Source organism: Bos grunniens, chromosome 4, assembly GCF_055505025.1.
Source record: "Bos grunniens cultivar Pamir isolate PY7600 chromosome 4, Bosgru_T2T1.0, whole genome shotgun sequence".
NCBI lineage: Eukaryota > Metazoa > Chordata > Mammalia > Artiodactyla > Bovidae > Bos > Bos grunniens.
In genome coordinates, this window is record NC_141168.1 from 23,118,458 (window position 1) to 23,145,093 (window position 26,636).

Below are 26,636 nucleotides of genomic sequence, written 5' to 3' on the forward strand. Positions count from 1 at the left end.
ACACAGAACTCTGATATTTGTTAACCTTTTTATTATGCAATGCAAGCTACATAAGTACATTTTCCTTACACATTGCTAGCTACAGGGAACAGAGTTCTTCTACTAAATACCTTTTTTAGTATATAATATGAACCCACCAGGGCTTCCCTGGTGGCTCATAGGTTAAAGCATCTGCCTGCAATGCAGGAGACCTGGGTTTGATCCCTGGGTCAGGAAGAGCCCCTGGAGAAGGAAATGGCAACCCACTCCAGTATTCTTGTCTGGAGAATCCCATGGACGGAAGTCCACGGGGTCGCAAAGAGTCAGACACAACTGAGCAACTTCACTTTCTTTCACGAACCATATAAGCACTCTTTTATACATAATGCAAGCTATAGGGAATACAGAACCTCTAAGATCAACCCTAAATATGGAAATACTCAAATCACCCCAGGTAAGGCTGACTTAGTGATCTTAGGAGAGCTAATAACTTCACTGAGGAAGTTTTGTTTTTATTTTTAATTTCAGATCTGAGCTTCTGTTTTTGACTTGCTTTCAGTTCTGCCTACATCATTTTAATTCCTGCTACCTAGTTTAATAAAGAAATGCATACATGGCCTGACTTCCTGGCCTGTTTATGGATTTCAGAGGCACAGGCAAAAACAAGTCCGGAAGCATGAGTCAGGACCTTAAAATCAATCAGAGACAAAAAGGCTGGTTACTTGCAAAAAAAAAAAAAAAAAATCACCTGGTCATTTACATGTCCACCTCCAGCAGTAAATTAAAAATTACCTGAAGGCAAGGATCCTAGTTCTTCATCTCACATCTCTAATGTACCCTGAAAAAAACACTCAATGACTGTTCAATAAAGGAAGGAATATAATTAGCCTTTGAAAACAAACTATGGAGACATGAGGGGGGTGGGGGGAAGCAATGAGTAGTTAAGGGATTTTTTAAAAAAATGTTTACCTGACTTACTGGGCCCTCATTTCAGTTCTCTAGTTGCAAGCAAGAGAAAACAACTCAAAACAGCCTAAACAAATAAAAGGAGGCGTTTACCATACAATTTTAGAGGTGTATCACACAACTGAAAGGGCTTCCCAGGTGGTACTAGTGGTAAAGAACCTACCTGCCAGTGCAGGAGACAAGGGTTCAATCCCTGGGTTGGGAAGATCCCCTGGAGAGGTAAATAGCAATGGTTTCACTCTCCTTGCTGGAAGATTCCATGGACAGAGAAGCCTGGTGGGTTACAGTCTATGGAATCGCAAAGAGTTGGACACAACTGAGCACATGCACACGCACAACTCAGAAGCAAAAATGTAGCCAGAACCAGGTAAAGCAAGCAGGAAACGGGACGCAGACCGGACCCCTAGAAGCGAGTCTTCGGATTCTCTATGAAGTTCCAATTTCCTTCTACCCTCTGTCACTCATTCCACACAGTGAAAGACAGCTACACTAAAGCTCACTAGGTTTCTAATCTCCTTATACTAGATCAGCAAGGCCAGACTGGTCTTCTTTTGGCCCCAAATTCAAACTTCAAGATGGAAAACTCCATATGGCCCTGTTTAGTTACACTGCTCTGACACATGGTGGTCAGACATGACCAAGGTACAATCATGGCTTTTAGGTACCTGCTTCTATGGAAAGAGGAGAGCTCTGTGAATTGCCATTTACAGCAAAAGGAGTTCACAACAACATTAAGTAGTGCTTTAAGTTCACCAAGAACTTGAGCATTCTTTAATTCATTCAATTCTATGAGGCCTTCAAGGATAGACCCCCATCCAGGTCTTCCCCCTATCCTTTGTAGAAAAACTTTAGTCAAAGAAAAAGTAATCAGGGAAGTGAGAAAATGCAGAAAGGAAGGAAAATAGTCAAGCAAGGCCAAATAATACTTAGGCATTAAACAAAGTCAAGGACCTTTAGTTCTTCCTCAAGGACTACAGATAATATTCTGAGCCATGTCCTCTTGAGCTGTTCTGCAGACACCGAAACTCTCACCAAGTGGAAGAAGTTAATTGTATGCTGCCCACAAGCTCGGAGCCCCCAGACCACTTGGAACCAAAAGGCAGATGATGCTGACTCCCAATTACCTCATCACTAACCAATCAGAAGAACGTCCACGAGCTGACCACACCCTGCTCCTTGAACACCATAAGACTCCGCACCACCCAAATCCAGGGTGGGAAACACAGTTTTGAAGGCATTAGCTTGTGGTGGCCCCATTTACCTGGCAAAGCAAAAAAAGTCATCCTTTTCTACTTTATGCAAAACTCCGTCTCCATGTTTTTATTTGGCATGGGTGAACAGAGGCTGAGTTTCAGCAACATTCACACAATCATCATCTAAGAGACAAGTGACAGACTCACATACAAGAGAACTGAGGCCAAGGATGATCCACTGACTTTCCATAGGTTGCTCAGCTATCAGGGCAGAGAAAAATCTCCAATCCAAAAACTACCCATCAACTCTCACGATCAAAACAGAATCAGGGAAAAGGACAACTTCTTTTCAAAAAGTCAAAGTTACGAACCCACAGACTCTCAAAGAGAGAAGTGGCCAACAATATCACAAAAGTGAAAACACTATGCTACCTGGAGGTGGTGGGGTGGGGTAGTGTTAAGAGATACAGTAAGTTCTCCGATGTGACTAAGACTTTATACAACAAACTATCTTGCTGGTCATAAAAGTCGACCCAGCCAAGCCATGCCCAAAGAATCTTCTTCTCCCCACTAAATCAAACTCTTTTGATTGCTACCATCTAGAACTCTGCTTCTTAAAATGTAATCACTTGGGGGAGTACAGTTCAAATGTAGATACTGATTTCAGTTCAGTTCAGTCGCTCAGTCATGTCCGACTCTTTGCGACCCCATGAATTGTAGCACGTCAGGCTTCCCTGTCCATCACCAACTCCTGGAATTCACCCAAACTCAGGTCCATGTACATGTCAAAGACAGACTTCAAGGTGGTCCCCACGATTCCCCTGTCCTGTTGCCCACACTTTTGTATAATTCCCTCCCCTTGGGTGTAAGTTGGTCCTGTGACTTGCTTTTAGCTGAAGAATGTGATAAAGATGACAAGATGTTAAATCACATTCTTTAAGACTCTGTCTTCATGGGAAACTGACTCTCTACTAGTCAGTCAGTCTCCATTGTCAGCTGGCTCTGAAGAAGCAAACCACCTTGAATTCTAGAGCATCGAGGAGACTGAACTCAGCCAACAAAGACTGGAAACACCATCTTTCCTATGGATCCTCCAAGGTGAACCCAGCCCTGGCCAACCCCTTGGCAGCAGCCTGGTGAGAGACTCTGATAGAGGAGCCAGCTAAGCTGCCAGGACCACTGACCCACAGAAACCAACAGATAATTAACGTATGTGCTGCTTCACCTCTCTCAGATTGTGGCCATCTGTAAGGCAGCCATAGAAAACCAATATAGTAGCTCCGGACTGGGGCCTGAGACCAGAGATACCCACTCTGGATAGCAGCAGGGTTCCTCTGACACCAATCTATGTTGTCCTCCATTTGGGTTGACCTTTCAAGTTGCTCTGGTCTGAGTCAGACTACAAAATTCTTTAAACAGCAACCATAAACACCAAGATTCCCAAGACAGTACTCAGTGAACACTTCAGAACTGGCTACATCTGATCATGCACTATTACCTTCCTGGTATCAGTCATTCAGACTTTTTCTTTTTAAATCTGCTTCATATCAAAACACCTTAGACAGGTGGTAAAGTTCTTTACTGTTGGTTCTTAAAACTTTATAAAAAATTAATTGGGATATAACTGATATAACTCCAGGAGATGGTGAAGGACAGGGAAGCCTGGCGTGCTGCAGTCCATGGAGTTACAAAGAGTAGGACACGACTCAGTGACTGAACAACTGATATATTATTATAAAATATACATATTATATTGGTTTCAGATTTAATATGATGACTCTCCTTCCATGTATTCATACACACACACATACATACACACACACATATATGATCACCACAGTAAGTCTAGTTAACATCCACCACACATAGTTAATTTTTGTGTCCATGAAGAGAACTTTTAAGACCTACTCTCTTAGCAACTTTAACATATATAATAGAGTATTATTAACTATATACCCCACGCTGTACATTATATCCCAAGATTTATTTATTTTATAACTGGAAGACTGTACCTATTTATAACTGGAAGACTGTAAGGTATAAAAAACTTAATACTTTCAATGACAAATACCAACTTGAAGAACTGGAGGATTTCAAACACGAGTATCTAAGTAAGTAGGCCTTTAATCTGTTCTATGCCATGAACTCCCTTTTCTGTTGTTTCAGCACCTTTTCCCAATCCTACAGACCATACATCAGTTCATCTGCCCCCGTGCTGTTATTCCATAATCAACAAAATTTTCACTAGATGATTCCTCCGATGTCCCTCAAATTAAAACCTCCCTGTTATTTTCTTGAAATTACTACTCTACCTTCTTTTACTTTGCTTCAACATCCTGCTACTTGAAATAGCTTTTCAGGAGTCTCTTTTGTGTCTTCTGTTGCTCAGCACTCCCTAAATTCACTCGTACCAAGAAAAGCACAGTGAACCTCTTTCCATATTGAATATCACTTCTGAACACAGTCAAAGATGACCTTTTCTCAACACTGAAAATAACATCCTTACAGTATTTCCCCATAAGTGTCCATTCTTGTTTCATTTTTAATTGAAATTCTAAAAGCTTATTATGTATGAGGGCTTTATCTAATCTTATATCCTACCTAAGAGTTTGCTATAAAATAGCTAGGCAATCAATTACAATGGTCTCCTAGCCCCAGAGTATATTCACCTTGTATCTAACAATAATCATAATAATCCTAACAGCAGTTACAGATAATGAGTATATATAGTTATTCAAAGTAGGATAAAGAAAAAGTAGAATCCCAGGAGTGATGGCTATAGCAGAGGTTCAGGACATGGACTATGCATATTTAGAAAAGTTTCAACCAAAGATTCTGTTGTGGTTCCTTTAAGATTGTGGTCCCCATCCTTACCCCAAAAGAATCAATGTAGTGACGCAGTTTTTTCACTCCAATACTTCACCAACCTCTGTATAATACATTGTAGATATTCTTCTTAGTAATTTCTAACACAGTGTTTTTCATCAATATTCGAACTTTTAAGTCAATAGTATCTTTGCAGCATGGCATGAAAGAGACAGAGTATTCAGTGTTCTCTAGAAACCAATGCACAAAGCAAGCAAGCAAAAAGAGCTAACTGGCAAACCTGATTCATGCTACTTTCCTAGTCCTTTTGCACTGAGATCAAGCAAGAGAAACCACAATAATCAATACTAAATTTCCAGACATAATGTACCACATCAAAAAAAAAAAAAAATTGGTTGACTTTGGGATCCTACAAGATCACAGCTTACAGCTTACATATACTTAACACTGAGCCAAGAAAGAAACCAACCTGTGAATTATGTGTGAATCAGTTGTCCCTTGTCCTGGACTTCCTAGAGCATCTGACGTTCTCTCCCTGAGATGAATAAAACTGACAAAACTACTAAGAGGAGATGAAATGCGGTAGTAAAGTGAGGAAATAGTTATTATTTCAGAATTCATAATAAAAATGGAAAATTTACATTAGTAATAGTAATCTTCACTCAAAACCAAAAATTCACCTATTGACTGATGCCAGTGAAAAGAAAATCAGGCAAAAACTGGAAATGTATTTAAAATGTTTGGGTATCCCATGTGAAATCCAGCAACAAATTTAAAACTCCTTGGTTCATATTTCAAAGAAGTTAATTCACTCTAAAATGAAATTTTAAATGAGAGTGAAAGCACATGCAGCCTAAATGCCCTGATGAGATAGGCTGGTTGAGCAAGACTGCAAGTAATGAAGCCATAACTGGTAAGACTATACTGATAATGTTAAGAGTAAGGAGGCAGAAAAAAGCTTGCAACTATGGCATGGATGGTCCCCGGCTGTCTTAGATCTTTGGCTCTTTTCTGGCTACAATGGATGTCCAATCTACTGGACTGGCCTCAGGGTCACTAAATTTTTTTTTCTGCTCTTAACTACAAACTAGATCTTCTTACCCCACCAACCTTTTGATCATAAAACCTTTTTAACACTTTAAGTGTTAAAAAGGTTTTCAGCTGACATGCCATCAGATCTTCCATCTTCAAATCTCACCCTCTCTCTGAATCCTCCCCCATGGTGGGAAACGCCCATCTCTCAAAATAGAATATTCCAATATCAGATAGCTCCCATTATTGGTAAGTTTTTGCTTTTTCACTGAGCAGGAATCTTACTCCAACTCTTTAGCCTCAGTTTAGTCTTCTAATAAAATAGAATTAAAAGAATTACTTATTGATATGGGGCCTGTTCAAATATTTAAAATGAAATGCCTGTATCTCCACCAAATCTTTCCTTTGCAGCCCTGCGAATCCCCCTGATATTAGGTATTGTGTATGCTTTTCCTCAACTCCAGCTTCCAAGGCATTAAAATCGCATATTCACAAAGATGCTTTCATTCAGACTATTAATATCTAAATTCAAGTGAACTCTCAATGTTACCATACAATGCATTTAGCCATTGGCCTTTTATTTCTTCACTCACACAAAGATACTCCAAAGGCTCTTCACTCCCTTCAATACCCACATTGCTTCCTCCATCAGCGCAGGACCTGACTTCACCCCATGGAGGTCACCGACTACGCAACCTGTCATCATTTCTCCTCTCCCTCCAACACTGCCTTCTGCTCCCTCCCTCCATCCCAAACTGATCTCTGCCAACCTTTCTGAGTCTTCTTGATTGGTTTTCCTTAATTTCTCCTCTCCAATGTCCAGGAGGGGAAGGCGCCATGAGGGAATACTGACATTTACGGACCACAAGTTAAGTGTTTTGTTTGCACTCTGTATACACATTCATCAATCGTTCCATCACTTTGATGGTTTTCCCATTAAGTGTCTCCATGTCAAAAAAGTTGTTCTTTTTAAGTTAAGGTATATCATTCATGCATCTAACACATGCAAAATACTGTGGTTGGCAGAGGTACAAAGACGGATAACCCATCATTCCCTCACCCAAAGGATACTGAGCTAGAAAGAGCCACATAGGCAAATAACATCATGTTTTTAACGAGGGAGGAAGGAGAGAAGATGTGAATAAAGTAGCATTCAGTCCTGAATTTCTAAATCAGAACAGCACTGTTGCTGTGGCACTTAGAAATTCTAAGCTGTTCCCACAAATGATGGTCAAGTACTGTACAAGCCTGATGCACAGGCTCAAGTTGTTTGATCCATCTTTCCTTTTAAGCTCCTGCCTTGCTGCACTCCTTCAATTCACTGACAACCTTCTTACTGTGTCTTAATCAAGCTCACATACCATATACTGTTTCCCCACTACACTTTAAATTTGAACTTTCACTTCTAAAATAAAAAAACTCCATCCTTGGAAAATATTAATGAACTGATTACCAAATAAAAGGTCTCGCTGTTTTTATTTAACAAGACCACATTCTCTTCCTTTCGGCAACACGTGACATTGCTGACAACCCCTACATGGTTTCTGTACTAATACATCAGTTGACAACTTAAACCTTTTGGATCAGTTTTTATCTCTGTTTCTCCTATCTCACCAAAACACACCAAAGCATTCCTGGGATTTCCATTTTCTTATTCTTCCTCAGAAAAATTGTCTACTCTCACATCAACTATCATTTTTCTATGGTTGCCTTTACATATAAAATATAGAGAGATATAGGGTTTTATATACATATACACAAAAATAAATATAAATTTAACAGATAACTATGTATCTACCACCATGATTTAACAAATGCTAATATTTACTTATGTCATGTCTTTCATTATTTAAGATGTAAAATGATACAAATATAGCTATAGTTCCATTCTCCCATCTCTTCCCATTTTTACACTTTGACTATACATATAAGCATTGAGAAACAATACATAGTAATATTCTCTATGCTTTATAGATGTATATATAATCAATAAACACATGTAAAAAATGACCAACATCATTAGTTATCAAGAAAATATGTCAAAACCACAATGAGACGCTGCTTCACTGGAATGTTTATAATAAAGACAGAGAGTAACAAGTGTCAACAAGTATAAGCAGAAAGTGCTGCCAGCATATGCTGCTGGGGAGAATGTAAAATGATGTAGCCATTTTGGGAAACAGTTTGGAGGTTCAAACGGAGTTTAGTCACTATGTAGTCTGGCAATTCCACTCCTAGGTATGTACCTCAAGAGAAATGAAAACACATGTCCATACAAAAATTTGTACACAATGTTAATAGCAACATTCTAAATAGTCACAGAGTGGAAATAACCCACACACCCATCAATTCATGAATGGATAAATAAAAGGTGGCATATCCATACAATGGGATAGTATTTGGCAATAAAAAGAAATGAAGGACTGATAACACACTACATCAGGAATGAACCTTGAAAACATGATCTATCTGAAACAGGCAAGTCACAAAGAAACACATATCATGTGAATTCATTTACCTGAAATATCCAGAATACACAAATCTATAAGAACAGAAAGCAGATTATTAACAGTTGCCCAGGACTAGAGAAGATGGGAGACTTGGGGTGGGGCTGGCAGTGAAGGGTTTAGGAGTGAAGAAAATGTTTTAAAATTGACTGCAATGATAGATGCACAACTCTGAATATACTAAAAGCCACTGAATACTGTACACTTAGTAGAGGTGAACTGTATGATATCTGGATTGGATCTTAATGAGGCTGGTTTATCTTTATACATATAAATATGGTATATACGTATTAGGTTATAATTATATTACATATATCCATTTATAAATTAATTTACACATATAATCTCTTACAGATTATTCACTTAGTACTATGTTTATTTAGAATAACTAGTTTACCTTAACTGTTCCAGTGCATGGGGAGATAAATTACACTATATTCACTAACTCTTCTATTTTTTTTCTATTTGAAGTAATACTACAATGAACATCTTTGTACATGCCTCCTGGTTTTACACGTGTGACAACTTTCTGAACCCTAAAAGAATTTACAATGGTTGAGTTGTGAAATTTGCAGGAGTTTGAGCATACTTTGGCATTGCCTTTCTTTGGGACTGGAATGAAAACTGACCTTTTCCAGTGCTGTGGTCACTGCTGAGTTTTCCAAACTTGCTGGCATATTGAGTGCAGCACTTTTACAGCATCATCTTTAAGGATCTGAAATAGCTCAACTGGAATTTCATCACCTCCACTAGCTTCGTTCATGGTGATGCTTCCTAAGGCCCACTTGACTTTGCATTCCAGGATGTCTGGCTCTAGGTGAGTGATCACACCATCGTGATTATCTAGGTCATGAAGATCCTTTTTGTACAGTTCTTCTGTGTATTCTTGCCACCTCTTCTCAATATCTTCTGCTTCTGTTAGGTCCATACCATTTCTGTCCTTTATTGTGCCTATCTTTGCATGAAATGTTCCCTTGGTATCTCTAATTTTCTTGAAGAGATCTCTAGTCTTTCCCAGTCTATTTTTTCCCTCTATTTCTTTGCTTTGATCACTGAGGAAGGCTTTCTTATCTCTCCTTTCTATTCTTTGGAACTCTACATTCAAATGGGTACGTAGTCACTCAGTCGCGTCTGACTCTTTGTGACCCCATGAACAGTAGTAGCCCACCAGGCTCCTCTGTTCATGGGATTCTCCAGGCAAGAATACTGGAGTGGGTTGCCATTTTCTTCCCCCAAAATGGGAATATCTTTCCTTTTCTCCTTTGCCTTTCGCTTCATTTCCTTTCACAGCTATTTGTAAGGCCTCCTCAGACAACCATTTTGCCTTTTTTGCATTTCTTTTTCTTGGGGGTGGTTTTGCTCACTGCCTCCTGTACAATGTCACAAACCTCTGTCCATAGTTCTTCAGGCACTCTATCAGATCAGTCTCCCACAATGGAAATAGTAAGACTTTATTTTGGAGGGCTCCAAAATCACTGCAGACAGTGACTGCAGCCATGACATTAAAAGATGCTTGCTCAAAAAAGAAAGGCGCTTGCTTCTTGGAAGAAAAGCTATGACCAACCTAGATAGCATATTAAAAAGCAGAGACATTACTTTGCCAACAAAGATCCATCTAGTCAAAGCTATGGTTTTTCCAGTAGTCATGTATGGATGTTAGAGTTGGACCATAAAGAAGGTTGAGCGCCAAAGAATTGATGCTTTTGAACTGTGGTGTTGGAGAAGACTCTTGAGAGTCCCTTGGACTGCAAGGAGATCCAACCAGTCCATCCTAAAGGAAATCATTGGAAGGACTGATGCTGAAGCTGAAACTCCAATACTTTGGCCACCTGATATGAAGAACTGACTCATTGGAAAAGACCCTGATGCTGGGAAAGATTGAAGGCAGGAAGACAAGGGGACAACAGAGGATGAGATAGTTGGATGGCATCACCGATTTGATGAACATGAGTTTAAGTAAGCTCCAGGAGTTGGTGATGGACAAGGAAGCCTGGCGTGCTGCAGTCCATGGGGTTGCAAAGAGTCAGACACGACTGAGCAACTGAACTGAACTGAGTTGTGAAATATGCACATTTTCAACTGTACCAGGTATTTTCAGATTGATCACTAAAAATCAAACAGCAATTTATTCCCATCAGTCATGTACAAGAGCTCCTGTTTTCTTCTCATCCTTGCCAGCACTTGGTGTTAGCAAACTCATTAGGTTTTGCCAATCAATAGGTGTAAAATGGAATCTCACCAGGGTCTTACTCTTCATTTCCCTGATTATTAGCAATGTTGAGCATCTTAGATAAATTGACCATTCAGCCTTCTTCCTCTATGAAGTGCTTAGTCATATCCTTTGCCCATTTTCTACTGAGTAGTTTGTCTTTTCCTTATTGATTTGAGGACTTTTTTCTGAACTCTGAATGCTTAACTGTGATCACAAAGAAGAGTTGCAAACGTAATACTCCTAGTCTATCATCTGCCTTTTCATCTTGTTTTAATGTTTTTTATTAGAATGAAGATTTTTATGTTAATTTAACGTCAGTCTTTTCTCTTAGGGCTTGTGATTTCTGTATCTTATTCTTCCCCATCACAATGTCATGAAAATATGCATTGTGGTTTACCCCTAACAAAGTTTTAGAGTTTGGCTTTTCACATTTAGACCCATAACTCATTTTTCTATACAGTAGGAGGCGGACATTTAATTTTAGTTTTGTCCAAATCAATAGCCAACAGCTCTAGGTTTATTTATTATCTATCAAATCCATTCTTACCTCCGCTAATCATTAACTGATAAATTACTTTCAAATCTCTATTGTCATTTTATAATCATCAATGTAATAACTGATTCAGGCAAAAATCAACAACAATTTGGTAATAGACTAGTAAGAGGTTAAGCAAATAGTCTGTAAGTACCACTCTATAGATAGCTTACTAATTATGAAGGAGATACGTCTCAAAACAGACAACTGGAAGAAATACTTAAGAGATCAAACTCAGCATCACCAATAACACAATAAATACACTTCCTGCAATGACATAATGGAAAATATACATGTCCTCTACAGTATTCTTGCCAAAATTTGCCAAACTGAATCTAATCAGGAAGAATTATTTAGGCAAATCCAGATGTGGAATATTCTTACAAAACACGTAGACTGGACTTCTTCAAAAATATCTTGTAAAAACAAGAAAGGTGAAAGGACTATTCTAGACTAAAGGAAGTTAAATAAGCAGGACAAACCAAACTGTAATAAACAACCCTTGTGTGGATCCCAAATTATTCCTAAGAGCAAAAAGTAAAAAATATGGTAGGATAATCAGTGAAATTTGAATATGGACTGCATATTAAATAATATGACTGTATTCATAACATCAGTATTAAGTTGCATATGAAAATGATACTAAAGCTATGTAAAAAAGTGCTCTTACTGTAAGAAGATATAGGCTAAAATATTTAGGAGTAAAGGGTCCTAATTGGAGAAGGCAATGGCACCCCACTCCAGTACTCTTGCCTGGAAAATCCCATGGATGGAGGAGCCTGGTAGGCTGTAGTCCATGGGGTCACTGAGGGTCAGACACAACTGAGCAACTTCACTTTCACTTTTCACTTTTATGCATTGGAGAAGGAAATGGCAACCCACTCCAGTGTTCTTGCCTGGAGAATCCCAGGGAGGGGGAGCCTGGTGGGCTGCCATCTATGGGGTCGCACAGGGTCGGACACGACTGAAGCAACTTAGCAGCAGCAGCAGCAGCAGCAAAGGGTCCTAGTATGTGCTATGTCATGTGTGTTATAAATACATAAGTATTTCTATCGTTTTGTACAGACATGTATATACATACAACATAATATGTATACATTCACAGAGGAACAGAAATTAAATATTGGGAAATGTTAAGAAGTGGCAAATCTAGGTGAAGGATATATTAGTTTTTATTATATGACTCTTTCAGGATTTTTCAATGTTTGAAACTGCAACCCTCCCCAAAAAGAGCTGGGGTGAAAGTTATATTGCTTTTCTCAACTATGTCTTAAATTACTACTACCTCTGGACATTTCTCAGACAGTAAAGCGTCTGCCTATAATGCGGGAGACCCAGGTTCAATCCCTGGGTCAGGGAAGATCTCCTGGAGAAGGCAATGGCACCCCACTCCAGTACTCTTGCCTGGACAATCCCAAGGACAGAGGAGCTGGTAGGCTACAGTTCATGGGGTTGCACAGAGTCGGACACAACTGAGTGACTTCACTTTCACTTTCTGGACATTTTATCTTAGATGCTGACTGTTATTTAATATTAAAATAAACATACTTATCTTAGGATAAACATATTATCCTAAGATAAAAAAATATTAGCCTCTCTTTCTCACTTTCCAATTTCTTTTAGCATCTACTTTATTATTTAGACTCAAAATACTGTAGTCAACTTGTAGGATATTTGGTTGGTAATTAGTAAATACTATAATAATGACTTATTGAAGCCAATTTTACTCATTTTCTTACAATTATAGCTTAAAAATTCTCTCCCGCAAACTGACCAAAAAGTAAAGAATGTGTAAGTCTGTGAGGGGCTAAGATTATAAATCTCAGAGAACAAGCTAAATCAAAGGAGAACTTTTTTACAAAGCTAATCCAAAGACATTTCCTCATCAGAGAATGAAAGCAGACTTGTTCTCATTTCAGACCTCTCAGGACAAGAAAGCCATCAGCTGACAAGACATCTTGAAGTCACAAGGTACAGCTGATAAGGTTTCAGGGCTTCTACTAACCCAAGATTCTGAGTTGCAAGTCACTGACCTGCAAAGCAGACCTGTGAGTTGCCAAAGCAAGTGCTGCTGTAACACAGAGCACACGCACCCCGGCACTGTGCGGAACCCCAGATTCTGGGAACCTGTCAGGGCTACAGCCAAGCTGACTCAACCTCATGAGAATCTGACCACAGTTGGTACCACCCAGAATCTTTCATCAACCTACTTTCAGTGAACATTTACTGAGTGCCTCTGACATGCCACAGGAAATGGCAATCCACTCCAGTATTACTGCCTGGAAAATCCCACGGACAGGAGTGTGTGGTGGGCTACAATTCATAGGGTCACAAAGAGCAGGACACAAATGAGCAAGTGAGTGATGTGTCATAAATACTATTCGGATTGATGAGAGGCAAAACATAAGCAAAACATGGGCGCTGGGTTCAGTTCAGTTGCTGTCATGTCCGACTCTCTGCAACTCCATGGACTGCAGCATGCCAGGCCTCCCTGTGCATCACCAACTCCTGGAGCCTACCCAAACTCATGTCCATTGAGTTGGTGATGCCATGCAACCATCTCATCCTCTGTCGTCCTCCTGCCTTCACTCTTTCCCAGCATCAAGGTCTTTTCCAAGGAGTCAGTTCTTCACATCAGGTGGCCAAAGTATTGGAGTTTCAACTTCAGCATTACTCCTTCTAACGAATATTCAGGACTGATTTCCTTTAGGATGGACTGGTTGGATCTCCTTGCAGTCCAAGGAACTCTGGAGAGGCTTCTTCAACACCAGAGTTCAAAAGCATCAATTCAGTTTTCTTTGCCAGTCCAACTCTCACAACCACACATTACTACTGGAAAAACCACAGCTTTGACTAGATGGACCTTTGTTGGCAAAGTAATGTCTCTGCTTTTTAATATGCTGTCTAGGTTGGTCATAGCTTTTCTTCCAAGGAGCAAGTGTCTTTTAATTTCATGACTGCAATCACCATCTGCAGTGATTTTGGAGACCAAGAAAATAAAGTCTGTCACTGTTTCCATTGTTTCCCCATTTATTTGCCATGAAGTGATGGAACTGGGTCCAAGAAGGTGATAACGAAGATGGTTAAGAAAACACAAAATTACCACACAGAGTCCTGAGGCTAAGAAATAGAAATGTATACCGTACACAGACTAGGAAGTCGATTTTTCAAGGAGTAGGTTATCCAGGCAGAAACTCTGAAAGTTTACCAGATTTACCCTAGGATAAATCCAGATGGACCAGAGCATCACCAGGGCACATCAGCAAGAGTAAAAAGCACATACACGAGCAAAGAAGCATGAAGAACATAATATGCTCTGGACCGCTGCGTGCACTGTGGGAAGATAAAGGGCAGAAAGTGAGAGGGAAGCACCGCAACAAAGGAGAAGCTCTTGACTACCCCACAATTCTTTGAATTCACGAAAGGCAAAACTGAAAGGTTTCTAGCCAAAAGACAACTATGTGTTCAGGAGAAGGGGTGTGGAAGGGGTGTGTGTCTGTGTACATGACACGCAGTGATGTGATGGTGATTAACAAATCTATTCACAGGAAGTACCACTTACTAAGCATCAAAATATGGGCCTGACATTAACTCATTTAATCCTCTCAATAGCTTTATGATATCTATATTAATTCCTTCACTTTACAGAGCATAAATCTAAGGCTTAAAGAGACTAAGGAATTTCTCAAGGCCACACAGCTGGTAAGTGGCAAAACTCCATTTCTCTTCCCCTGTTTCATTAGTACGTATTAACTCTTGCTTTATTCAATCTCAAAATTATTACTCCAGACTCTCCCCTGTGTGATCCATATGGAAGTCAGATCAAACATTCTCATACACTGCTTTCAGCATACTACTTTTGGGCTCAAATCATCTTGGTGACCCCTTGTAACTACAGGAAACCATCCAAATTCTGTAATTTAATCTGTATCTTCCAAACTCCCAAACCGGGATGCCCAGAAAACACAACTCTGAGACAGAGTTTGGCGTACAGAATGTTTACCAAGAGGACTCTTGAGATTAACACCCAGCTTCCTTTCTCAGAGAAGTAATAAAAGCCAGATGGAGCTGAGAAAGAGAGATGTTAGGCCCCAATAAAGGCCAAGCGATGCGCCAGCTGACACTAGGTGGAGCCATGGGGCTAAGATGGCCCTCCAGAGTCACCCAGAGCCTGGCTGAGATGGCCTGGCCTTTCTGCTCTCTCACTGCTCAGACAATGTAAGCCAACTCTAGAAAAGGCATCTTGGGTCATGCAGCCCTTGGCAGCACTGGCAGTCTGAAGGGGCTCCATAGCTCGAGTCCTGGGCACTGACATACTTAGTCTCACCTGCACTACAATTATGAACAGTCCCATGTTTAAAACTTCACAAGCTCCACTGTCCTTCCAACAAAGTCCAAACTCAGCAAGCATGGCCCACAAGTCCCTATGAGGAAACTGAGGTTTACAAAAATCACTTCACTTGTACAATATCCCAGAGGCAGCCAAAGCGGCTAAACAAAGTCAAGCTTCAATGTGACACCAAAGTGTCACTTCTCAAGTATCCATGGCATCAAGAATAAAATGCCAACGTGAGGGTATGGAAGGAGATCCAAGCTAGGGATGACTAAAGAAAGACTATCTACAGCAACATTTTCCTAAGGGCAGTTTTACCATCTATCTAGGTCCCAACAAAACATGACTATTAAATAGAGTATATTAAGAATGCTCTCTGATAACTCCTTTGGATGTAAGTGCTAAGCAAAATGACAAGGAATCTGGTTTTGAAATGACCAAATTATTAGTTTCAGCATAACCTCCACCGAAGCTTGTAAATCCAAAGGAAACTCAACAAGCTGCGCAAAAGGAAAATCACTGAACTCAATGGAAGGAATCATTCTGAAGTGGGCCTCAGTAGATGGAGCTGTCCCCTCTGAATCGGTGCTGAACCACAGAACAGGGAAACCTGAAGAGCTGGAAATACAGTCATTCAGACAAAGGTTCTGAACATTTGCACTGATTAAAATGCCAATCACCCTTCTCCTAAGAATGCTGGCATTAACCCTGGTGTGCCAGCCACATTTCAACCCTGACTAATGTTATTATTAAACATGAACTGAGCACCAACAATGCCTTCAGCACCTCTAAGAAAGAGGCAGGGTGCTTGCCTAGTACTTTGCCATCAAACAAGTGTTTTGAGAAAGACAACAGAATGACTATAAACTTCGAGTTCTATGTTCATGGGGAAAAAAGAAACCCTCAAAATTGATCTCTCCCCTTAAATTTAAATAAAACTTGGGAGTTTATTTAGGGGAAAATGTCCTTCATAATTGCTTTTTTTCTTATGATTGCTGTTGTCATATAAACTAGGCTTCTGACCAAACTGTGCTTTAATTAAGAGGCTATTTGATTCTACATGTTGTTTGGGGTGAACACATAACCGTGAGGTTGCAGAATTGGGCTACCTGTAGATGCTAAGAAACCTTGTACCTGAATATGTAAGATCTCATTTGCAAAGCAGAAATAGACACACAGACGCAGAGAACAAATATATATAGATGCCAAGGACATGGAAGGGTGGGTGCAAGGAATTGGGAAATTGGGATTAGCACATATACACTATTGATTCTATGTATAAAAAGATGACTAATGAGGACCTACTGTATAGCACAGGATATTCTACTTAATTCAATGTGGTGACCTGAATGGGAAGGAAGTCCAAAGGGGAAGGGAAATATGTATGTGGATGGCTGGTTCATTTTGCTGTATGGTAGAAACTAACAATACTGTAAAGAAAAAGAATTAGACTTATCCCCAAATAAAGATGGGAATATTAAACTATTCAAATATATTTCAACAAAAACATGTCTCATCCTCCAAATGCCCCATGACAACATGCCACTTTTTTTTAATCAGATAATGCCAGCCCACCAACTGTTGGCCCAAAAGAGCTGAAAACTCAGGTACTCAGCAAGTGCAAAGTCAGAAATACGGCATAGCCTAGAAGGTCTCACAAGGGCTACAGTTAAGACTGCCCACTGCAGAGCAGAACTAACTTTGGCCAACAGCCAAGTAACAACGTCAAAAGCAACACGCCCTACAAACAAGCTCAGTGAAAGGCAATTATTATCTAATGATTCAATTTAAGATTTGGGGTCCTACCTCTTCCTTTCAAAGGCCATACATAGAAGTAAACTGTAGTATTAGAGGGGAACAAAAAACTTGCAACTCAACATGAAGGGCAAAAAAGTGTTCTGTTATCATGATTTACTCTGACTTTCAGAGAGCTGAAGACGACAGCAGGTGAGAACGCACATCCAAGTATTTCAGCATAAACACCACAGCACGCATTCCAAACAAACTATCATGGCCCACTTGACACTGGCACACAGCTCTTCCTAAGCCAGCACGCCTTCGCGAACTTGAAGATTAGTTGCTCATAATCTGGTCATAATTTGCCCCTTCAGGTGCCTTCACTAAGATATTTGATGTTGGGATTTTTGTTCAAATGACTTTGACAATGTCAATTCATGTTTAAATGAAATGTAAAGACCAAGAACTTGTTCCGCTTTTGCTGATGCTGAGTCCTGAAGACATTAAATCTACAGATACACAATCTGTGATAAGATCTACTTATAATTCTGCAAGTGTAAGGATGTGCTAAATGCACTGGCAGCGGTCAAGACAAGCATGGGAAAGGGGGCAGGGAATGTCTTTAAAATGCGTAAATAACTAAGAAAGTTTCTATTTAATGATAATAATTCTCAAGTTTATTTCTAATGACATAATAAACTCTTAGAGATAATGCTTTAACAGGTAAAGTGATTCAGTGAGGATCTACCATCTATAGGTGGTAGAAAGATGCTTCAAATTCCTTGTATTTGGTTAATACTGAATCAACTATTTAAGGCTCCTTCCTCTGTATCCAAAAATGACTTTACAGATGTAAGGCATGAAGTTTAACTGTTTTTTGTTTTTAATGAAAGAGGATAGGATATGATTTTACACTAATATGCACACATTCTTTTGCCAAGTTCCTTTTAATATAAAAGATGGATATCTTAAGATGGCTGACCACAACTTATTTACATGGATATGTAATTTATAATCAACATCCAAAAAAATAAAACATAGTTAACTGACCCAAAGACAGCCAGTATTTGTAACTTCAGCCTCTTAACATCACAGCCCCTTTCAATGTAGTACTGGTCCTAAACTTTAGTAAAATAAGATGTGAGATGTTGACCTAGCTTGATTCAAATGGTCTAGGTCTATAGATGCTAATGTCTGTTTCAAACAATAAATTTTACTACCATCTTTTGGGGACTTTTGATGTACTTATTCAAAAACAAAATATAAAGCAAGACAGTGACAGATGCCCACATATGCATAATGTGAAACATGTAGAGAGCCACATGCAAAGAAGAAATTCACACATGTACAGACATATACTCATCACTCTTCATGTGTTTCAGACAAAGCTATGTCAAACTCTAGTTTCCCTAATATAAGGGTTTTTTTCTCTAATACAATGCCTTCCTTGCCTCCTCTGATACCCTGTAAGATATAAGTCCTGATACGAAGATTTTGGGCTACCTTGAAACCCACGCCAAACACATTATGAAGATTCCAGCAGGCTATGTACTGCTCATGAACATAAAACCATTTCAAAAGCACGCTTACTGCATATTGGCTCAGCAGGATGAGATGTCTGGAGGTAAGGAAGAAATGAGAAGGTGATAAGCAGGCAAGTCCAGGTAAAACAGCATTTCATTTCTTAGCCCCAAAAATAGACTCCCTGCAAATTCATATGCTGAGCCTCTAATGTCTGTAGTTGTAAAACACAGGAAATAATTCTGAATGTTCTCTTAAGAATATCACTCAGATAGACTAATTAAAAACGATAAAGAACAAGGAAAATGCAAAATTCTTTTAAAATGTTAACTGACATCAGGTTTCCCAGCAAGTAAGGTCCAATAATTTTCTAGTTCTTACCCTGAATTCCCTTCCCCAGCCCTGCAAAGCTAACTAACCCAGAGCTATGAAGAGCCAAGAATTTCCAGCACTCATCAAGCTGGCCAAAAGTAACATTCTTCAGAATACCAGATCCCTGGGGTAATTAAAACATAGAGAACAGAAAGAAGGAATTAATTGAATGACCACAGCTGCCAAATGAATAAGGCTGAACAAGGCTAGTTGGTAATAGATATGTTCCACAGTAAGAGAAGTGGAACAAGGGGTCAGGATGAGGGTGGAAGGAAGCCACACCCAACATGCTGAGCTAGTGATCTTGAAAGGTAGTAATGGCTCAGAAAAGCCAAAGCCAGTCAAACTCCTCTGGCAATTTCTGGAAACATTTTGAACACAAACAAAGAAATGAAGCCTCCAGCACCTCCTGCCTCTCAGAACTGGTGACACTCCCGTAGGAGGGCTTCGGGAAGACGGGGTGAGCACGGCGCTGAGCACACACACGACACGCATCTTTCCCGTCCCGTGTGCGGCAGGCAGGTTCTACACGGGAAATTAATTTGGTGAAAGGAAACCAAAGACTGCTAAAATTCTAGCATTTATAGGCCATCAAAATGGTAGCTCTGTAGCAGGAAAACCAAACCTCAATAAAGTGGCAATAAGGCTTGAGCATTCCGGTTATGGTATTTTAGATAAACATTTATACATTTTCTAGTTGATTGTACAATCCCTGATGAGCAATGCAGAGGCACAGCCTGAGAGTAAGAAGGACGATGATTTATCTATGTACTAACCTACTGGGAGGTTTATCTGATTTCGATTACACTTCTCTCTTCACGCAGCCACTCGAGATAGCTCCAGCCAAAGAAAACTGCCTATACAAGATGGTCCCAAAACTCGCTATGAACGGTGCTTCAGAAAGGGCTTTTGGTCTTCTATATGAAGTACTGAATATTAAAACATGCGAAGGTAAGTGAGAAGAATCACTGACACCTGTTTGACCACCTCCTTCTCACCCCACAGACAGAGAACCCATGGCTAGTGTCACAGTTCTGTGAAAACGTACAGAATTCACACATGGGAGAATGAAAAGAGTGTGGGAAGCACATTCTGGTGGACTTTGGTGCCAGACTGATTCAGGTTCAAGCCCAATCCTCGCCACTAGGCACCAGGCAGTAAAACACGACAGAACGTTATAGGGAAAATGAGATCATCACAGAGCTTAGAACAAAAGAAACCTTACGTAAGGAATGCCCCCACTATGCCACCACCACCTACATCATCCCCACCAATACCACCGCATCGGCACCAATATCTACATCACCACCACCTACATCATAATTGCATAATTACTGAGAAGACAAAAACACATTAAATGAAACCAAGTATACATTTAGAAATCAATTATTAACAGTGATCACATACCCTATTAAACTCACTTAGGATTATTGCTAAAACTGGACTCAGTAAAGAGGAACACAGATGCCCAAGGTCAAGGCCTAGTCAAGAACAGGCTTAGAGGAACCTAACTAAAACCTGACAGTCTTTCAAATCCAAGAGTAAATAATCCCAGAATGAGGGCAAGAGTAGTTGTCCTGATAAAGAACTTGAGGCTCATTGCACACTCTCTGGGACACACATACTGGTAACAATAGACTGCTCCCTCTCACTCGCTGTCCAAGTTGAAGATGATAATACCACCTTATGTTCCTATAGCATATGACATATAACAAACCATGAAAGAAAGTGAAGGTGAAAGTGTTAGTCGCTCAGGTGTGTCCAACTCTTTGCAAGCCCATGCACGGCAGCCCGCCAGGATCCTCTGTCCATGGAATAGTCCAGGCAAGAATACTGGAGTGGATAGCCATTCCCTTCTCCAGGGATCTTCCCAACACAGAGACTGAACCCAAGATTGCAAAGCGCAATTTCCCACATTGCAGGCAGATTCTTTACCATCTGAACTTTAGGGCATAGATACATTCATTTCTATCAAATGATACCTTCAACTGATAAATGACCATTGCCTAAATGAAGACTTTCTGTACAAACAGATACAAAACTAATTTGAAGTGAACTATGAAAACTATATTTAATTTATATGCTAGAATTCCAATAATACATATCCTTCAATAAAGTTCTTTCTAGCTGTAAGAACTTCATCCTTTGTATTTTATCAGTATAACAAAGAAATTATAGGAGGCGAAAACAATCAAAAGAAATTTCAGGGGGAGGAGCTAAGATGGCGGAGGAGTAGGACGGGGAGAACACTTTCTCCCCCACAAATTCTTCAAAAGAACATTTAAACGCCCAGTAAATTCCACAAAACAACTTCTGAATGCCGGCAGAGGACATCAGGCACCCAGAAAAGCAACCCATGTCTTCGAAAGGAGGTAGGAAAAATATATATAAGACAAAAAAAGAGACAAAAGAGGGAGGGACAGAGCTCCGTCCCGGGAAGGGAGTCTTAAAAAGAGAGAAGTTTCCAAACACCAGGAAACCTTCTCACTGCCGAATCTGTGCCGAGCCTTGGAAGCACAGAGGGCAACACAACAGGGAGGGAAAATAAATAAACAATTAAAACCCACAGATTACGAGCCCTACGGTAACTCCCCCACTGGAGAAGCAGCGCAGACGCCTGCATCCGCCATTAGCAATCAGGGGCTGAGCAGGGAGGCGCGGCGCGGGCTGCATTGCTTAGAATAAGGATCTGGCCTGAATACCCTGAACGCTATCTGAGCGAAATAATTTGGGCTAGCAAACCAGACTGTGGGATATCTACTACGGGAGAAGCCAGCCCTAAGCTAAGACACCACCAGGCCTGCGCACGAAACAAAGGACTGTACAGAGATAGCCGGCTGCAGACCGTCCCTGTCTGGTGACAGGCAGCCAGAGCCGGAAGTGGGCAATCACAGCTCCAGAGAGACATTATCTACAAAACTGTAAGCAGGCTTCTTTGCTAACTAAAACTTCGTGGGGGTCTGGACGGTCAACATCCGCCTGAGAAGGTGCGCCAGTTGTACACCTAGATAACCAAGCCACGGGGAGGCGATAAGTCGCAGCAATCGCGCTCGCCAAACACCTCATCACCTGAGCTGCTCGGACCCGGGAAGGGCACAAAACGCTGGCCCAACCGAGTCTGCGCCTCTGAGGGCTTCCCGAGTGCCTGAACCTGAGCAGCTTGGACCTGGGAGGTGCAAGCAGCCCAGGGCCGGCCACGGATGGTTCCTGGCGGAGCAACCTAGAGCCTGAGCAGTGTGGGCAGGGAGGCTACACGCACCGTGAGCGGGGGCAGACCCAGTGTGGCTGAGGCACTGCGAGCACACACCAGTGTTATTTGTTTGCAGTGTCCCTCCCTCCCCACAGCACGACTGAACAAGTGAGCCTAAAAGAAAAAAAGTGGCCACCACTGTCCCCTTTGTGTCAGGGCAGAAACCAGACACTGAAGAGACCAGCAAATAGAAGAAGCTATAACAGAGGGGACCGCTTTGGAAGCTACAGGCAATAGATTAAAACACTGTGGTTAGAACTGAATACATAGGAAGGGGCCTATAGATCTTGAGAAATTTAAGTCGGACCAAGGAACTAGCCGAAAATGAACTGACCCCACAATGCCCAAAACAAAACCAGAGAAAGCCCTAGATATATTTTTATGATCATTCTTTTTTTTTTTTAATTTTTGAAAAAATTTTAACTCCTCTATTATTCCTTTAATTTTCACTTTTATAACCTATTACTTTGCAAAAAAAAAAGACCCTATTTTTTTTAAAAAGCAAACTTCATATATACATTTTTTATAATTTTTGTGACCTTGTTTTTTTTTCTTCTTTTCTTTAACATTGTATTTTTGAAATTCCAAACTCTACTCTAGATTTTTAATTTTAGCTTTTTGGTATTTCTTATCAATTTTATACCTTTATTTATTTATTTATTTTTTTTTTACAAATTTTGTGACTTTTTTTTCCCCTCTCTTTTTCTCTCTCTCTCTCTCTCTTCTTCTTTTATATAACATTGTATATCTGAAATTCCAAACTCTAGATTTTTAATTTATGCTTTATGGTATTTGTTATCAATTTTGTACCTGTATTTTCTTCATAATTTTTACAACTTGGTTTATTTTTGTTTATTCTCTCTTTTTCTTCTTTTTTTTTAACATCGTATTTTTAAAATTCCAGACTCTAGATTTTTAACTTTTGCTTTTTGGTATTTGTTATCAATTTTGTACCTATATTTTCTTTATAATTTTTGCGACTTGGTTTGTTTTTGTGTGTTTTTTTTTTCTTTCTTTTTCTTCTTCTTTTTTTTAACATTGTATTTTTGAAATTCCAGACTCTAATCTAGATTTTTTAACTTTTGCTTTTTGGTATTTGTTATCAATTTTGTACCTATATTTTCTTTATATTTTTTGCGACTTGGTTTTTTTTTTTCTCTTTCTTTTCCTTCTTCTTTTCTTTAACATAGTATTTTTGAAATTCCAAACTCTACTCTAGATTTTTAATTTTTGCTTTCATGTATTTGTTACCAATTTTGTACCTTTAAGAACCCAATCTTCAGTACCCATTTTTCACTAGGGAGCGAGATTACTGGCTTGACTGCTCTCTCCCTCTTTGGACTCTCCTTTTTCTCCACCAGGTCGCCTGTGTCTCCTCCCTAACCCCTCTCTACTCTATGCAATTCTGAGAATTTCTGTGTGTTCCAGATGGTGGAGAACACTTAGGGAACTGATTACTGGCTGGATCTGTCTCCCTCCTTTTCATTCCCCCTTTTATCCGCCTGGCCACCTCTGTCTCCTTCCTCCTTTTTCTCTTCTCTGTATAATTCCGTGAACATCCTGAGTGGTCCAATTGTGGAGTGCACATAAGGAAGTGATTACTGGTTAGCCTGCTCTCTCCTCTATTGATTCCACCTCATCTCATTTGGGTCACCTCTAACTCCCTCCTCCCTCTTCTCTTCTCTTCTCCGTGTAACGCTGTGAACCTCTCTGGGTGGCCGCCATGGTGGAGAAACTTTTCATCTTTAACGCAGATGTTTTATCAATGGTGCTGTATAGAAGGTGAAGTTTTGAAACTACTGTAAAAATAAGACCGATAACTGGAAGCAGGAGGCTAAGTCCAAACCCTAACTCCAGGGAACATTAATTGACAGAAGCTCATCAAACGCCTCCATACCTACACTGAAACCAAGCACCACACAGGGACCAACAAGTTCCAGGGCAAGACATACCAAGCAAATTCTCCAGCAACACAGGAACACAGCCCTGAGCTTCAAGATACAGGCTGCTCAAAGTCACCCCAAAACCATAGACATCTCATAACTCATTACTGGACACTTCACTGCACTCCAGAGAGAAGAAATACAGCTCCACCCACCAGAACACCAACACAAGCTTCCCTAACCAAGAAACCTTGACAAGCCACCTGTACAAACTCACACACAGCGAGGAAACGCCACAATAAAGAGAACTCCACAAACTGCCAGAATACAGAAAGGACGCCCCAAACTCAGCGATTTAAACAAGATGAAGAGACAGAGGAATACCCAGCAGGTAAAGGAAAAGGATAAATGCCCACCAAATCAAACAAAAGAGGAAGAGATAGGGAATCTACCTGATAAAGAATTCTGAATAATGAAAGTGAAATTGATCCAAAATCTTGAAATCAAAATGCAATCACAGATTAATAGCCTGGAGACAAGGATTGAGAAGATGCAAGAAAGGTTTAACAAGGACCTAGAAGAAATAAAAAAGAATCAATATATAATGAATAATGCAATAAGTGAAATCAAAAACACTCTGGAGGCAACAAATAGTAGAGTAACAGAGGCAGAAGACAGGATTAGTGAATTGGAAGATAGAATGGTAGAAATAAATGAATCAGAGAGGAAAAAAGAAAAACGAATTAAAAGAAATGAGGACAATCTCAGAGACCTCCAGGACAATATTAAATGCTACAACATTCGAATCATATGGGTCCCAGAAGAAGAAGACAAAAAGAAAGACCATGAGAAAATACTTGAGGAGATAATAGTTGAAAACTTCCATAAAATGGGGAAGGAAATAATCACCCAAGTCCAAGAAACCCAGAGTCCCAAACAAGATAAACCCAAGGCGAAACACCCCAAGACACATATTATTCAAATTAACAAAGATCAAACACAAAGAACAAATATTAAAAGCAGCAAGGGAAAAACAAATAACACACAAGGGAATTCCCATAAGGATAACAGCTGATCTTTCAATAGAAACTCTCCAAGCCAGGAGGGAATGGCAAGACACACTTAAAGTGATGAAAGAAAATAACCTACAGCCCAGATTATTGTACCAGCAAGGATCTCATTCAAATATGAAGGAGAAATCAAAAGCTTCTCAGACAACCAAAAGCTGAGAGAATTCTGCACCACCAAACCAGCTCTCCAACAAATACTAAAGGATATTCTCTAGACAGGGAACACAAAAACGGTGTATAAATTCGAACCCAAAACAATAAAGTAAATGGCAATGGGATCATACTTATCAATAATTACCTTAAACGTAAATGGGTTGAATGCCCCAACCAAAAGACAAAGACTGGCTGAATGGATACAAAAACAAGACCCCTACATATGCTGTCTACGAGAGACCCACCTCAAAACAGGGGACACATACAGACTGAAAGTGAAGGGCTGGAAAAAGATTTTCCATGCAAATAGGGACCAAAAGAAAGCAGGAGTAGCAATACTCATATCAGACAAAATAGACTTTAAAACAAAGGCTGTGAAAAGAGACAAAGACGGTCACCACATAAAGATCAAAGGATCAATCCAAGAAGAAGATATAACAATTATAAATATATATGCACCCAACACGGGAGCGCCGCAATATGTAAGGCAAATGCTAACAAGTATGAAAGGAGAAATTAACAATAACACAATAATAGTGGGAGACTTTAATACCCCACTCACACCTATGGATAGATCAACTAAACAGAAAATTAACAAGGAAACACAAACGTTAAACGATACAATAGACCAGTTAGACCTAATTGATATCTATAGGACATTTCATCCCAAAACAATGAATTTCACCTTTTTCTCAAGCGCACATGGAACCTTCTCCAGGATAGATCACATTCTGGGCCATAAATCTAGCCTTGGTAAATTCAAAAAAATTGAAATCATTCCAAGCATCTTTTCTGACCACAATGCAGTAAGATTAGATCTCAATTACAGAAGAAAAACTATTAAAAATTCCAACATATGGAGGCTGAACAACACGCTGCTGAATAACCAACAAATCACAGAAGAAATCAAAAAAAGAAATCAAAATTTGCATAGAAACGAATGAAAATGAAAACACAACAACCCAAAACCTGTGGGACACTGTAAAAGCAGTCCTAAGGGGAAAGTTCATAGCAATACAGGCATACCTCAAGAAACAAGAAAAAAGTCAAATAAATAACCTAACTCT

The 26,636-nt window shown here is 39.8% G+C and overlaps 1 protein-coding gene across 8 annotated transcripts in view; it reads right to left on the reverse strand.

Annotated features, from left to right (window-relative positions):
- EXOC4 (exocyst complex component 4) overlaps positions 1-26,636 on the reverse strand; it is an 802,504-nt gene that overhangs the window by 638,593 nt on the left and 137,275 nt on the right. The window lies entirely within an intron of this gene.